Below are 15761 nucleotides of genomic sequence, written 5' to 3' on the forward strand. Positions count from 1 at the left end.
CCCACAGTAGCACATTTCCTGCTAGGAAAATGTCAGAAGTCACATCATTTCTGTAAATTGGGAAGTAACTGTAATATATCAAGTCACCTCTGTCTCTTGTTACCAGGACTTTTAAAATGAATGGTACAACATGGAAAGAGGCCCTACACAAGAGTTTAGCTTTGAGCTCAATATGCGATGATCCTTTCAGCCATGACATCTCTGACATGGGAAACCAGGGAATTTGATTAGAAAATGGTGAAGGATTTTCTTTTCAGTTAGAAACTGGATTTGTGTAACATGTTGGTGAAAAGCCCCCAAAGAAACCAGCATATGATCAGTCGCTATATTGCATTTAATACAAACGTCCTTCGTGTATCCTTTGAATACAGAACAGATCATTTCTGATATCTATGAGTAAACCCAACGAGCACGTGTCCCAAAAGACCCCACAGTGTTTTTATCTGGCTTTTCCCTGACAGTTAGTGGACACTGACAGATGTGTGCTGAATATGAAAGGAAACAAAAGAACTAAAGAAGGTTTGCAGTGTTAAAAACAAGAACTACATGAAGGTTGTTTCATCCTGCTGTAACTTATGACAGAAGCATCTTTTGTTTGTTTTTTCATTTATTTACACAAAGACAGATGTTGAAATAACAGGAGTAACAGTTTAATTCAATTGAAATCGGTCCAATCGTCTATAATGAAATTATTGTTTTTCATTAGTTGGCAAAAGATGGGGGTTGTTGACGGCAATTCAGTGAATGCAACAGGGGAGGACGCCAGTTTGGATGGAGGGGAATCAGCAGGACAGATGAGATTTTGTTTAGGAGTCGAGTAGTTGTGTGAATGAGGAGAGGAGAGCACATTAGACTGCTGAGAGACGGGGAGGTAGTCAAGCACTGACCACATGTCTTCTTGGATTTCAGCAAAACAGATGGGCTCATCTCGGTCTTGGAATAATTCAACTCGGGGTTGAACTGATGCAGTTTGAGAGGCATCTACAGGAGAGGCAGGGGTGGGTGAGGGCTGCTGAGACTGCGCAGTGATGGGGAGGGGGTCGAGCTCTTCCAGCACTGACAGCAGTTCTTCCTCACTGTCTGCGACAAAGGCTTCCTCTGTCTGGAACTGAAGGGCTGCAACAGGGGAGTCCAATGAGGAAAACAAACACAGAGTTTTCATTAGCTGATACAAACTCTGTGCAGTGACTGTTTCATCATTCAGTGCAGTGATGCACACATGTAGGTGAAGGAAATTGCCTTCCCGGGTTTCCTCCGTGGCGTGAGCGATAAGCAGAGTTCTGTCCTTTCCTTATAAGATTCCTAATTATTTAAAGTAACACTCAGGTATGCCATTCAGCTGGGTTAGTTACGACGTCGGGAGCAGCTTGGGAGAACAAGGAAACACAGACTGCTTCAGGTTGTCTTCCCAAATCGACTCAAAGGTTTATTTGATACACAGCAGTTTATATAGAGGAAAAAAGGTTCGTGTGTCAGCTTTCCCAGTTCAAACCGGTACAGACCAAATAAGGAAACGTCTTCCTGCCTTCTGAGCAAAGTATCCCTTGTGTAGTTTATCAGTTCAGCTACAATTTATGATCATCCCAGCAAAATACACTCCTAGACATAGAATACAGAGTTCTTTCATTAGTGAATTCTGAAACGAACCACCTAGCCTTTAACGAGCCTTTTCCAGGAGATAAAGAAAAAGGGAGGATGGGAGTAAGGAAGTGGTCTCATCTCTGTGGTGTTTTCGACCTTGAGGTACCAGCTTGTGAGTCTCACATTAATTCTTGGGTCACAGAGAAAGAGAAAAACAACTAGTAGATTGGCCTTATTGAGTAACAGTTTTCCTGTATAAAACAATATCCTGTAAATGCTTACCGTGGTATCAAAATATCATAACAGTTCCCCTCTTTTATTATTTTAAAAATAATAACTCAAATAGAAAGGAAAAATCACAAATGTAATAACATAATATAAAAAGCAAATCATAAAATGTAATAGTTCACAACCTAATGTTCAATATACACATCAGGAACATCATTGATGACATCTGACACATAATCTGGGTCAATTTGTGCCAATTGCAAATACATTGAAGTAGCTGTACTAGTAGCTATACGGGTTATCATTGAACGTACACAGGGTACCACACAACAGACAATAATCATCAAAAACATGCTGCAACGGTTACAAAGGCTACAATTAGTTCCTTCCATCTTCCAAACGTGTCCTGTAGCCACTTATGTAGCCACTGACCGTGACCTGTATTGGCAATTAGTTCTATCTTCAATGCTTCAAGTCTATTCATAGCTTGTGTGAATGGACCGTTAGGGGCGGTATTATTGGGAATGAAAGTACAGCATACATCAACGGTTACTAAACCACAGGTACCGGTCCAATTAACAGGTAAAGCTAATCTAAGAGTATTATTGCACATCCAATAAGCACGTGGGATTGGTCTAGTTAGGCGCGTGACCATGTGTGATTTAACTAACTCCCCCCAGTCAGTATCATTTAAGACACCCTCTGGGGGAACAATGATCGATTCTCTGCTCGAACTTGAACTGTGTGTGTGTTCCTCCAGATATGATACAACTTCAGCCACAGAGACAGCTAGCCATGTCTCATTACAGCGTGCACCTGGGGAGTCAGAGAAGAATGTATAGTTATCCTTTGTATAATCTATGTGTGTGTCTGGGCCAGTTAACTTTAGTCTGCGCAGACATATCATACTAGTATTAAAATGGAGAGGGATCTGTCCTAAGGGCAGTGAGGGCTTTAACCTATTCTTAGGGCGTTTCATTGGGGCGCAGGTCCCTGCGGTGTCATTAGATAACTTCAATAATTCGCCTAATGGAGTCTCAGGGTTAGTTGGTGTGTGTGTGTGTCTAAGTAGGCAGTCGAGAGGGCTCAGAGTCAACTGTAAAGCGTTTTTAAAGAGAGCATTATTTCCGCTGATTTTCTCTAGTCCCTCAGTGAGGGGGAAACCGGATATGGGGTATCCTACTATTACCTGTTCTGGATTAGCCTTTGAACAGACATAACAGTTACTGTTTCCTAAATCACGAGTGGCTGTTCTGGCATTTTCATACCAGGCGTTAGCTCCTGTTCTAGAGGGCGCATAAGATGGTTTATTAGTGGCGTCTATGTTGCTATTTACTGATTTTAGGGAACGTGAGGAGTGCATTAAGTAGGTGTCTTGCAAAATGGAGCATGAGGTATAGTCAGCAAAATATGACCTGCAGAAATGTGAACATGGTTGCAGTTTACAATACAAAATAGCAAAGAGAAATCCTAAGGTTAATGCGATAGATATAATAAATAACCTAAATATATAAGAAAGTATATAAGAAAAACAGTTCTTCAGTTGTCTCCTGGCCTGGTCCCAGGTTCGAGAGACATTGAATAAGCGTCGTATGATGACAATGGGCATTTCATTTTCTCCATTATCAGGATGAAATGAGTCTAGCTTTATCAGGTTAGACATCATGTGGTACTTTTGGCTTTCTGTTCCTGCTGGATGTTTGAGTACCTTGTTGTTGTTCTTTCAGACGTTGTGTCTTAATCAGTGATTGTGTGTGTGTGTAAATTGGATCCTGGCGCTGGCTCGCCGGAGATGTCATCTACCCGTGTGTTTATTTGCTCTAGTTCCGGGCGCTGGCTCGCCGGAGATGTCGTCTGCTTGATCCGACGCCTGAGATGGTCCGATTGGGCTGGTCTTAACCCTGCTGGCATGAATCCACTGAGGTTGTCCGTCTGTGAGGATGCTGGTTCTTCGTCACTGCCAGTAAAGCCTGGGGGCTGGAAAACGCGGCCTCCCAGAGTGTCCTTGGTTTTAGTGGCTTCTCCAACATGCGTCTCCTTGTCTCCACTGGTGGAACTGTGGAGGGGAAAAGCTGAGAGAGACAAACTTTCTGATAGTTATTATTCAGTTTTTCTACCAGGTTGTGAACATCAGTGGACAATGCAATATACATCACCTTCTACTAGCGGTGCCCCTCTGGAAGCTGACCATGGTCTTGGAAATAGTCTTATTTCAAATGGAGATAATTTGGTTACTGCAGATTGAGTCATTCTAATCTCACACAGGACTTGAGTAAGTAATTTGACCCAGGTCATTAAAGTTTTAGCACATTTTTTAATTACTTCTCATGTGAATGAAGGTCCTCTATCACTGTTAATTTGGTGAGGTATTCCGAATCTGGGTATTATTTCATTGCTCAACTTTTGACAGACTACTTCTGCAGTTTCTTTTGAGGTTGGATAAGCTTCTACTCATTTACTAAATTGATCCACTATTACCAGTAAGTACTTGATGCTTCCTTGCGCTGGCATATGTATAAAATCAATTTGTAATGTATGAAATGGAAAATCTGGTTGTGGTAAATGCTGATGTTTTGCTTTTGAGCTACCTACATTAGTTCGCGCACATGTTAGACAGGTTGCTAATATGCTTTTTACTGCATGTCATGTTTTCTCAATTACAAATCTTGATTTTATTGCCCCTATTACCCCTCTTTGTCCGACATGACTCACACAGTGAAAATGTCGGGCAAGGACTGGCATCAGGGAATATGCGAGGGCAATCAAACCCTTAAGATTTTGTATAAGCCATCTCTGTCATCTAAGGTACAGTCATTATTCTATGCAGAGGCTCGCTCTTGTATAAATTTTAAATCAACATTTGTGTCTAAATAGTCTGGGAGTGTAACAAGTGGCAGCTGTAGGGGCACAGATAATACTTCCTGCGGAGGTGGGAGCTGTGATGCAGCTGCAGCCTTGGCTGTCACGTCTGCTAAGGCATTACCTGTTGCTTCGTCTGTGTCAGCTGTACTGTGTCCTTTCGTTTTTACAACTGCAACGGCCGATGGCAGCTGTATAGCCTGAAAAAGTCTTTGAACAAAATCACAATTTAGCAATTTATTTTACATCAGCAGATCTAAATCCTCTCTGTCTCCACAATGTGCCAAAGTCATGCACAACGCCAAATGCATAGCGGCTGTCTGCGTAAATCGTCACATGCTTATCCAAATGTAGCTCACAGGCGCGTATTAAAGCCATGAGCTCTGCTTTTTGTGCTGAGTGAAATGGTAATGAGTGAGCCTCTAGTATGATGTCAGGCACTGTTACCACTGAATAGCCACAAAGAAATGAGTTGTCATTCGGCCTTGAACAGGACCCGTCCACATAAACCGTGGCTGAGTCTGGGATAGGTGTTTGCTCTAAATCTGGACGTGGTGCTGTGGATTCCTGTATACGTGTCATGCAGTCATGAACGTCAAGCCTGTCTGAGCCATCCTGTCGGTCAGAAGAACACAGCATAGGATCAATAAATGTGCTGGCGAATCAGGTGTGCTGCTCGCTTTTATAGTGAGATTTGCATATGTTGTTTAGTTATGTTTGCTACAATGGTCGTGACCTTGTGATTGGTGTGTAGAATAGTGTCATGTGAGAGTGTGAGCTTCCCGCAGTCCCTTATCATGATAGAGCAAGCTGCTACTGCCCTCAGGCAGGCCGGCATTCCTGAACAATTCAGGCAGCACCTTTGAGTGGCGGAGGTCAGCACTCCCTGTAATGCATTGAAAGAGGCAGTCATTTCTGTGGACCACAGTATTCGAGGAGGCTTGTCTTTTTTTACAACAGTCACGCAGAATGTGGTCATGAAAAGAACAGTCTGGTATCCACTGTCTGCAATAGTTCACCATGCCTAGGAAGGACAACATTTCCTTCTGTGTAGTGGGACGAGGGACGGAGGTCACAGCTTTGACCCTGTCTGCAGTCATGGAACGTTTTCCGTGAGACAGTGTGAATCCCAAATATTGAACAGAAGTCTGACAGTACTGCATTTTCTTTGCAGATGCTTTGTGGCCAGTCTTTTGGAGGTGCTGGAGAAGCATGTGTGTAGCAGTTTGACATAGTTTTTCACTTTCAGCACAGAGGAGGAGGTCATCCACATGTGGATCAGGGTGCAGCCCTGGAGGAGTGAAGCACCACTGAGAAAGCAGCAGAGCTGTCCATCATGCCTTGGGGCAAACGAGTCCAAGTGTACTGCTTATTTCTATGTGTGAATGCAAATAACGGCTGTGTGTCACAGGTACTGAGAAAAAGGAGTGGAGCATAAATCCACCACGGTAAAATGTGTATGCAATGCATGTCAATATGCTGTGAACATCTGAAACGAGAGGTGGCAGAGGAATGTTGACTGCATTAATTTGCCTCAAGTCTTGTATGAAACGCCATACGCCAGGTTTGTTAGGCTTTGGCACAGGATTGACAGGAGTGTGGGCTTTATTACTCCTGTAGTCAATAAATCTCCTATCATGACATCTAGGGCTGCGGCTTTTTCCGTGGAGAGGGGATGTTGCTTGACATATACTAGCTTGTTGTGTTTTAATAGGTGTACGTGATAAAGTGTACAGTCAATAAATCCTATATCATTCTCACTTTTAGACCACAATGTCATATTCTGGTATTCAGCTGGCAATGTAACTGCAGAAATAGTACAGTGGATAGGGTAGGTTAGATCTATGTGTCGACATATTTCGTAACCTATGTCTGAGTTATGTAACAAAATCACTGTTTGACCTTCACTTGTGTGAGCAGTTATCATGTTGTTGAACAGTGTGAGAGAAACAAAAGTGTGGCTCCCAGTCATGGGATTACCTGTTAGTGGCGTCTGTACACGTTTTTTTTTTTTTGGCACAGTGTGTGACATAGAGTACCGGACAAAAAGGATGTTGAGTTCATTCTCTGCTGAGGGTCCAGCTGACACAGAGGATGTTCCTTCTCCATCATGTCGGTACATAGGGCAGAGAAAACATAAGCTGTTATCAGTGTCAGCAAACATTTCACCCTTTATGTTAAATTAAATACACAAATTCATTTTTGCCTTGGGTGTCTGCGGCTGCTGGAAAACTGAGCTAAATTTGCACCTCTAGCTTGTCCAACAGTGCATAAAGCGTTTTATGAATACTAGGATAGATTCATCAGGCTTCTGTTTACACATAGTTACTGCATTTAAGTCACTTTTGTCTCTGGACATTGTTAGCAGGAATTTCTTTAGATTCTTAAAGAAATTGGTGATTTTGTCATTATTTACCCACAAAAACTCTGCAGTTGTGGATGCTTTATCATGCTTTGGGTCTGTTTGTTTACTACCGCGAGTGTTGGCGTGAGGACCTTTGTCATTCCGGCTTTGTTTTTCCTTTTTTCCTTTTAGATAAGTCTTTATTAAAGTTCGGGTAACAGGTATTTCTTTAGCTACCTCTAAACCTCTAGCTACGATATCGTGGCGTTTCATGTGGGTGTCTATTGTGGACACTGCCTGATGCAAAAGTTTTTCTTCATAGACGTCTAAATTGTTTTTCATAAGTTCCTCACATTCTTCTTTCAAACGTTTTTCTCTCTTTCTATGTTCTGCTAATTCTTCCTCGCGGCGTATATATTGTTTTTCCTGATCCTGTTTAAAGAGATGGCTAAGATCCGTTGCATGTGATTCAGGTTTTTTGTCGCTTTCTTTTGAGCTGGTTGGATCAGAATGCTGACATTGTTTGCGTGCAGCTGCTGCAGCAACTATTAATTCGGTCTCATCTTCGTAAGGCGGCGGGGCTGTGGGCTGAATGGCTGAGCATGCAAGACTAGCTTTTCCCGCAGCAGATTTATTTTCTATGCTGGAGCCTGCACTAGTTTTATTTGATGTAAAAGTATCTACACCTGGTTCCGGTCCTTTTGTCCATAGTGGTAACATTTGATGTATCACGTCGCGGCATTCTGTCATGTATTTTCTACAGGACTTTTTAAGCAGACTACTTTTCTTATCACAAATGATATTCAACATTTCTACTGACCTGTTTTCTGGCGATAATCGTTCGGGATAAGGCTCCGGAAATAAATTAGAATGCATTGAACTTCTTAAGTTGTAAACAAAGTCAGTCACATAAGCACTCCCGCATGTTCTGGATACGTGATCATGGACGTCTTCACCGATTCGTGGACGTAGGTTACACGTAACCGGAAATGGGAGTTATACTGAGCCGTTATTTGAGACTTTATTTTGTATTTTATTAATTTTTGGTTTTACAGGTACTTTAGATTTTTTTTATCGGACCTGTCTGTGGTCTTTGAATAATTCTGACCCATGTTCAGTGATTTCCAGAGGGGTTTACACGCTAGGAGGATTTAGGTTAGTATTTTCGCTGCGGCACAGCTGAGGTCACTTTAAATTTATTGCTAGCAATTTTTTGTTTGTGTGAGCAACTCTCACTTAGCGAGCAACTTCTCGCTTAACGAGCAACTTCTCGTAAAACAACAGGCAACTTCCTGTGTCTTTCTGCTTTTAATTTACTGCTTTTAACCCTTGTATGGTAATCGGGTCTGTGAGACCCGTTCAACTTCTCCCTGTGTCACTCTTTGGTGAGCAACTTCTCACTTAACGAGAAGTATTTAAGACAACAGGCAACTTCCTGTGTCACTCTTTGGTGAGCAACTTCTCACTTAACGAGAAGTATTTAAGACAACAGGCAACTTCCTGTGTCACTCTTTCTGAGTGAGCAACTTAAACAAAATTAAAATATTCAAGACAACAGGCAACTTCCTGTGTCCACCAACACCACACAAGGGTTAATTTACTTTATTCGGGGACTGAGGAAGTCAGTCAGTGTATCTCTCTGGATCACTAAGTGAAACTTCGTCAGCATATCCCGTTTCTTTATTCGGGGACTGAGGAAGTCAGTCAGTGTATCTCTCTGGATCACTAAGTGAAACTTCGTCAGCATATCCCGTTTTTTTTATGGATCGATCACTGAGAGAGGTATAATAGGTCTTTATATAAATATGAAAGACGCATATTTACCTTCTGTCAGTAATCCCACTTCTGACACCAAGATTGAAGGAAATTGCCTTCCCGGGTTTCCTCCGTGGCGTGAGCGATAAGCAGAGTTCTGTCCTTTCCTTATAAGATTCCTAATTATTTAAAGTAACACTCAGGTATGCCATTCAGCTGGGTTAGTTACGACGTCGGGAGCAGCTTGGGAGAACAAGGAAACACAGACTGCTTCAGGTTGTCTTCCCAAATCGACTCAAAGGTTTATTTGATACACAGCAGTTTATATAGATGAAAAAAGGTTCGTGTGTCAGCTTTCCCAGTTCAAACCGGTACAGACCAAATAAGGAAACGTCTTCCTGCCTTCTGAGCAAAGTATCCCTTGTGTAGTTTATCAGTTCAGCTACAATTTATGATCATCCCAGCAAAATACACTCCTAGACATAGAATACAGAGTTCTTTCATTAGTGAATTCTGAAACGAACCACCTAGCCTTTAACGAGCCTTTTCCAGGAGATAAAGAAAAAGGGAGGATGGGAGTAAGGAAGTGGTCTCATCTCTGTGGTGTTTTCGACCTTGAGGTACCAGCTTGTGAGTCTCACATTAATTCTTGGGTCACAGAGAAAGAGAAAAACAACTAGTAGATTGGCCTTATTGAGTAACAGTTTTCCTGTATAAAACAATATCCTGTAAATGCTTACCGTGGTATCAAAATATCATAACAGTAGGAACTGCATGTTGGCACTTTGGACATACATAGTTTTCTTTGGTCGACCAGGCTGGATGCTCTTTGGCATGATTCTGTCTTTCTGTTTCAGCCTGCTTGAAATATCTGGCTTTCTGGTCGTTTGAAAGCGACTTCCACTATGGACAGAAGATCATAAGAACACACTGTGAGCACTGCTACTACACATAACTACAGGACAGCTGGGACACATGCAAAAACATGAGCAGACAACATTAACAGATGCATAAATGTATGCAGAGTTACACACTTACTCTCTGTCCCACCACTGCATTTACGGCTGCACTTCCAGGGATGTTGAGTTCAGCAATGACCTTTGGCCTCTGCTCTTTGAGATAGAGCATGAAGGCATTTGGCAGCTTCGTGACGTATGGCCCATCTTCATCCTGAATGTGTTCACTGACAGGTGTTGCCAGCTGTGGTGGCTTGTCTCGCGCTCAAAGAGGACAAAATAGAGAACAATACAGTGTTCAGCTGCCTGGCTGTGCTTTACACACAGCCCTGCTCTGGTACACCCACTATGCCGGCCTTTGTACACTCTCTCCATCTAATGATAGAGAGGAAGGATACATTCACTACTTCTAGCCTCCACTATTCAAATTGAGTATTTTCACAGTGTCCTAAAAGCTTCCTGAAAAGCCTTTACACTATTTTCCAAAACGCTGCATCCAGAGCACAGTCAGGGACTGGAAGGAGAGAGTAGATTTCCCCCATATGGACTTCTCTCTTCATTGGCTCCCAATTAAATCCCAAATAAAAATCCAAATACTTGCCCTCACACACACAAGGTCTTGAATAATCACCCCCAATTTTGTCTACAAGATCTCACAGTGCCATATCATCCCAACAGAGTGCTTTGCTCTCAGACTGCTGGCTTCCGAGGGGATTTAAAAGTACAATGGAAGGCAGAGCCATCACTTTTCAGGCCCCTCTCTGTGGAACCAGCTCCCACTTTGTATTCGGGACACAGACACTTGCTCTCATTTTTTAATTAAGCGTGAAACCTTTTTGCCAAAGTCCAATAACTTGAGAGAGGAGCCAAAGACGTCCTCGTCCCAGATTCGTCCCAAGACAGATTCACACCTATTCGCACCTTGTCTGCTGTGACCTGAAGAACTCGCGTGACCATTGCGACTCTCAAGGTGCTAAAAATCACACAAGAGTTTAAATGCGTGAGAGGCCACACTTGAGTAGCAAAGAAGCTTAGCTGATGAGATTAAATGTGCAGTTGCATGAGAGCACTAGTCTTTTTAGTGATCTACCTTTTGACCAGTTTAGAACCTGACAAGCGAGTAATCACAATGCCCACCTTGTTAATTGTCCTGAAAGCTTCATAAGCCGGACAATGACTCAGTGATGTTGCAGTTTTTCACAGCGATGGTGGTATAGTGGCGAGCATAGCTGCCTTCCAAGCAGTTGACCCGGGTTCGATTCCCGGCCATCGCAGTTGCTTCTCGCAGTGCTGTTCAAGCATGTGGGCTGTGTACTGTTTTACAGTAAAAACGTTCTCCGCTCTTTCTGCAAAGGCTTACAATGTCAGGCCAGGTGCATTCTTCATCGGCCTCGCTGCTACCGTTTGCTGTGGAAAGACACTGTTCACACAGGCTTTGAGTTCTCATCACTTCATACATATACCTTCTTACATGACACTGTGATTGGACACGCTACTTCTTCATAAAGACACCCAGTCCCACTTTAAATATTGTGCTGAATGTTTGGAATGAAGATAACATTTTACTAACCATGTACTGATCAGCTCTTTGCGGTGGCAAAATCATCAGCTGTGTGTGTTACTGTTCATGCAAACAAGCAAGCTAATGTCAGCCAGCTAGCTTCAACCGCAGCTGTGCTGCACCGATCTCACGGAACTGCAAAACCACAAGCTTTCTCACCAAAGTCATGCAGCTACCGCATTTACAATCCAGCGTGGCCGTTGTTGTGCACATCCTACTTGAAAGACGTGTGGCGTAGGACTTGGAAGACGTATGTCTTTCAAGTATGTAGCTCCAAAACCAAATGTGGTTGTTGTGGCCGAGCGGTCAAGGCGATGGACTCGAAATCCATTGGGGTCTCCCCGCACAGGTTCGAATCCTGTCGACAACGGTCAGCTGTTTTGCGGCAGTCCAGACGTTGATTTGAGAAGAAGCCACGGCATGGAGATCACCTGAGAAGGTGCCAGGAGAAAGAGCCAGGCCTTTGCTTGTGAAAATAGAGCACGCAGAAGCAATGGACCCAGCTATGTCCTGACAAAATTAGGCACATATTCAGTAAACATGGCATCCTTCAATTGCTCTCTTAGGCACCCCAGACGTGTAGTCATCCAGGATCCTGTCTGAGTACCGCCAATGACTGATGCGTCTGACAAATGCTGATTGCTTTGCAAGAGGATCGGGATTGGAGGGACAGCGGATTTCACCGGGAATGGGACAACAGCAGAAATAGCTTCAAACATCAAACATTACTGCATGAAAAGCACAAAGAGTGGACACATTTCATTGTTTGGAGCACTGCTTTTCACTACAGCTCTTTGCATGTAAAAACTTTGCTCTTCTCCACAGCTGGCTGACGGACACGCAAAAGTGCAAGCAAGAGTGGCCACAGACCCACTATGCCGGCCTTTGTACACTCTCTCCATCTAATGATAGAGAGGAAGGATACATTCACTACTTCTAGCCTCCACTATTCAAATTCAGTATTTTCACAGCGTCCTAAAAGCTTCCTGAAAAGCCTTTACACTGTTTTCCAAAACGCTGCTGTGCTGCCCCTTTAATCCTCCCCAGTTCCCTCAGTTTGAGATCCTTCTTGGACTTGGTGTCATGGTACTCCAAGTTTTGCCAAACTTTGCAACTGTTGCAGCCCCTATGTGTGGCTGTGCTAACGACAAGAACACTTTCACATGGACTTCAGGTGCACAAGCGAGCTTTGAAGAAGTAAAAAAACTCCTGGTGAATAGTCCTGCACTGGCACTGTTTGACCCTGCCTTGCGTGTTGTGATCTCTACTGATGCAAGTGACTATGGGCTTGGTGCTGTATTTGCTCAAGTGCAACCTGATGGCACAGAAAAACCTGTGGCGTTTGCTACCTGCACACTGCCTGCAACAGATCAAAAGTACTCAACTGTTGAAAAAGAAGCTTATGCTTGTGTGTGGGCTGCAGAGAAATGGAGAACGTATTTGTGGGGCCGACGTTTCACTCTGCGGACAGACCACCAAGCTCTGACAACGCTGCTGAGCACCAAAGGGTTTAATAGGGTTGGCATGCGCATCGCCCGCTGGTCTGCCCGCCTCCTGTGTTTTGACTATGATGTTATTTACCGCCCAGGTTCTCAGAACTATACAGCTGACTGTCTCTCTCGCCTGCCCCTGCCCGTTTCTTCCCATTCCACATCAGATTCAGATCATGAAATGGTAGCCCAAGTTTCTGCTGCCATGTCCTCACTTCCAGTTGCGGGCTTTGACTCTGCCTGTTCAACTTGCCCTGAACTGGTTGCTTTGCGTTCACAAATACAAAGTGGCTGGCCTGCCTCAATCAAAGCACTTGATGTCACGCTTGCACCTTACTACAAAATCCGTAATGAACTCTCAACCCTAAGTGATTATGTTCTCAGAGGCTCAAGGCTCATTGCACCACTTTCAGTGAGACCTAAACTGATTGCACTGGCACATGAAAGTCACCATTGTGCGCACAAAACAAAGATTAAGAGATCTCTACTGGTGGCCAAAAATGGACTCGCAAGTTCAGTCTGCCATAACCTCATGCCTCCTTTGCCAGTCCAATGACAAAACTGCACATACTAATCCTGCTCCTCTCCAACCCGTCCCACTGCCTGATGGACCGTGGAAAAAACTTGGTCTTGACATTGTTGGGCCTTTTGATACTGCAATACCTGCTTGTAGATACGTCATAACATTGACTGACTACTACTCCAAATGGCCTGAGCTTGCCTTTTCACCTTATGCTACTACTGATGATGTCATTCAGTTCCTCTCATCTGTCTTTAGTCGTCATGGCAACCCAGAGAACATCATAACTGACAATGGTGCACAGTTCACCTCTGTAATGTTCACCTCATTCCTCCAGAATAGAGGCATCTCCCACAGCAGAACATCTGTCTACTACCCAGCTGCAAACGGAGCAATCGAACGGTTTCATCGTGCCCTCCGCACCTGTATCCAGACATCAATCCAGCAGTCGAAACCATGGAAGGCGACTGTGCTGGATTGGCTTCAAGTTTACTGTGCAACACCGCATGCAACTACTTCCCTCTACTTCCCTCTCCCTAAGAACTCCTGTGTGGCAGGAAGATGCGTACTATACTGGATGTACTCCCTTTGCCTCCTGCTGTGTCTCCACTGGATACGTTGCACGTCACTCAGTTCAGAAATATCAGTTGAAAATGCAACGTTACACTGATGGTAGGCGTCACGCACGGAAACCTTCTTTTCTACCAGGAGAGAGTGTGAGGATAAGGAAACCCCACCATGTTCCCAAAGGACATCCCAGATTTACCCCTCCTGTAACAGTAACAAAAGCCAAAGGCTTGAATGCCTTCTTGCTGAGTGATGGAAAGAGTTGGAATGCCACTCATCTAGCACGCTGTCGCCCAGTGACTGAAAAGAACGCTGACACTGCTAGGCTGCACCACACTCAGACTGGCTCACCTACTGCCAGAAGACTGCCACGCGTCAAGTACAAGCCTCGCTGGCACAAAGACTATATTGTAGCATAATAGGTTGCTTCCTCTCTGTGCAGGGGGATGACTGAAGGGATCACCTTGCTAATCCTTGCTGTCCAAACTGGCCTCATTGAGCTGCAGGTCATCCACAGAGCCTTCCTCCTCTCTATCATCCTCTTTATTGTTGTTGCTTCCATCCTGCAGTCCATGCTGGAGATAGCTGAGTCCTAGCCCTGGGAGCATCTAGAGGCAATTAAGATAATATACCAAAGACTTTTTTCATGTGTTTATTTTTAAGAAAACTCTGTGTCCCACTGTTTGTTTTATTTTTTACTGATCATAAACAACCAGAGGTGTGGACTCGAGTCACATGACTTGGACTCGAGTCAGACTCGAGTCATTAATTTTATGACTTTAGACTTGACTTGAAAAAATGTTCTAAGACTTGTGACTTGACTTGGACTTTTACACCAATGACTTGGGACTTGAATTGGACTTGAACCGGTTTACTTGAAAAGACTTGATATTTCACCCCAAATATAAAATTTAACATACATATTATATAGAGATTGAAAATGTGACGTCATTCAGGGGTAAAACCGCAAAGGATTCTGGGAACTCGTGGCAAGAGGTACTAGCGCACGCAGGCTTTCAATTGAAATCACAGCGATAAAAAAGAAACACAAAAATGGCAAGAAGCTGTTGTATTATTAACTGCAATAGCCGGTCGCATGACAGCCACGGGAAGCCGACGGGTAAAGAGATCGGTTGTTATCGGATTACGTTGTTGAAGAGAAATTGTTCGAGCCATGTTTCCGAAGTAACAAAGAGGCGACGGGTGGCCTGGATTGCAGCCATTCAAAGACCAAATATAACGTCCCAGAACACTCCAGCTCACAGGTTAGTCTGCTCCAAGCATTCCCACAAAGGTCAGTCTGCTGTTGTAGTTAATGCGTCATTTTCATAACATAATTGGTGATATAGGTTACAAGCAAGTCTGGCGCTGAACAGAAATTGTCGCTCCTTTGTTTGTTGTGCATAAATAGTGAATTGTCCTGACACAATATTGCGTTTCGCTTCTGTTATTTTGGTACATTGACAAAAACATATACTTTTATTCACAGGATAAAACAGGTTTTTTGTATCACTAATTGTCCAGTACGATTACAGCATACAGTATTATTGTCACTGCTACATTTCTGTAACGCGTACCAGAAATTATTTCCACTGCTAATTAATTACCGTTGAGCTCAAAGGTCCTATTAATAAACGGTTAAGGAATGTGTATTTATGACGACAATTTGTGAGACTGGTAAACTTATGATACGTACGATGGTCTTTCGTTCTACACGGTGCATTTCAAGGTCCTGCACCCATCCGTCGGTAAACTGTACCTGGGCTTGTTGCAGTGACCTGAAGTTACTATCGTGCCAAACTAGGTATCCCCGACAGAATTTGTTTCCCCTGCGTCGGGAGCACACGCTGGACTGTCCAAATCACGGACAAACAGTATCCCACATTGTTGATTTTTAGTT

The 15761-nt window shown here is 43.6% G+C and overlaps 1 long non-coding RNA gene and 2 other non-coding genes across 3 annotated transcripts; 2 read left to right on the forward strand and 1 right to left on the reverse strand.

Moving 5' to 3' along the window:
- Positions 1–1924: 1924 nt before the first annotated feature.
- LOC143420227 (uncharacterized) lies at positions 1925–8830 on the reverse strand. The gene is made up of 2 exons (XR_013100063.1): positions 7833–8830; positions 1925–4015 (listed from the first exon to the last, which is right to left on the reverse strand). It is a non-coding gene; the product is annotated as an uncharacterized LOC143420227 (long non-coding RNA).
- A 2095-nt stretch (positions 8831–10925) lies between these two features.
- trnag-ucc (transfer RNA glycine (anticodon UCC)) lies at positions 10926–10997 on the forward strand. Its single transcript has one exon. It is a non-coding gene; the product is annotated as a tRNA-Gly (tRNA).
- Positions 10998–11572: 575 nt separating this feature from the next.
- trnas-cga (transfer RNA serine (anticodon CGA)) lies at positions 11573–11654 on the forward strand. Its single transcript has one exon. It is a non-coding gene; the product is annotated as a tRNA-Ser (tRNA).
- Positions 11655–15761: the final 4107 nt, after the last annotated feature.

The sequence above is a fragment of the Maylandia zebra genome, linkage group LG9, assembly GCF_041146795.1.
Source record: "Maylandia zebra isolate NMK-2024a linkage group LG9, Mzebra_GT3a, whole genome shotgun sequence".
NCBI classification, from domain to species: Eukaryota; Metazoa; Chordata; class Actinopteri; order Cichliformes; family Cichlidae; genus Maylandia; species Maylandia zebra.